This window comes from Echinops telfairi, unplaced genomic scaffold, assembly GCF_000313985.2.
Source record: "Echinops telfairi isolate 266 unplaced genomic scaffold, ASM31398v2 ScPeMD7_7424;HRSCAF=8462, whole genome shotgun sequence".
NCBI lineage: Eukaryota > Metazoa > Chordata > Mammalia > Afrosoricida > Tenrecidae > Echinops > Echinops telfairi.
The window spans coordinates 91,136-92,118 of record NW_022111324.1 but is presented as its reverse complement, the minus strand read 5'-3'; positions in this window follow the sequence as shown (position 1 = coordinate 92,118).

The window sequence follows — 983 nt, the reverse complement described above, 5'->3', positions numbered from 1 at the left end:
CCCCATCACTCAAGTTCAAGTCTAGATAAAGAGGAAAGTTGTATTTCTCATCATTGTTACATCACACCCTGACTGGCTCATCTCCTCCCTGAGACCCCTCTGCAAGGGGATCTCCAGTGGCCTAAGTAAATTATTTTTAATGGAGAAAATATTTGGTATAGTAAACAGTTCCGTGTGTTTAAGGAATAGGCCAAACTCACCTGTTGGTCCAAGAATACTAGTCTGCTTATTATGAATTGCACATGTATCTAAATATAAGGAAGCCATAACTTGCAAGAGAGTGGTAATTTGGAGCTAGGGGTAGCATCTGTTTGTTTGTTTGTTTGTTTGTTTGTTTCAATGACAGAATAAACATTACAAATTTCTATTTTAAAAATTTTTTTAATTAAAAAAATTTAAAGCATAGTGATTAATCACAAAACATGTAATTATATATTGTGAAATATTTATTTCTAAGTAGAAATAAATGATATTTTGTCTCAAAGCATGGTGTAGCATGGGTAACAGTCTTAACATAACAGCAGTGCTACATTTTGCGACAGTATGCATAAAAAGCCAACTTCAGTGCGAAGGTTGAGATAGCTTCTTTCTCACCAGATCAGAAATTCTCAGGACAGTTTTTGCAAGAGCACAATGAAGATCATCTTACACAACAAGTCTACTTCTGTATTTAGATTTGATAATCAACAGGCTGGAAAACCTGTTTCACAAAGATATGTTGTTGGAAATGGAAGAAGAAAGCACAACACAGTCTCAGATAGAACAGGATAGGACTGCAAACACTTGATCCAGAATTTGGTAACTGGCATGGTAGAGAAATCAGTTCTCACTGCATTGCTGTTCATAAGTTCAATGAACTGCTCTGGTGCTGTCTCAGGAACATCTTCAACTCTGACTGTGAATGGGCTTCTGGCAAGTGCAAATGGGTGTCAGGTAGATTTGGAAGGTTTGATGAAACTTCATCTGCAAGCATGTGCAAGTGT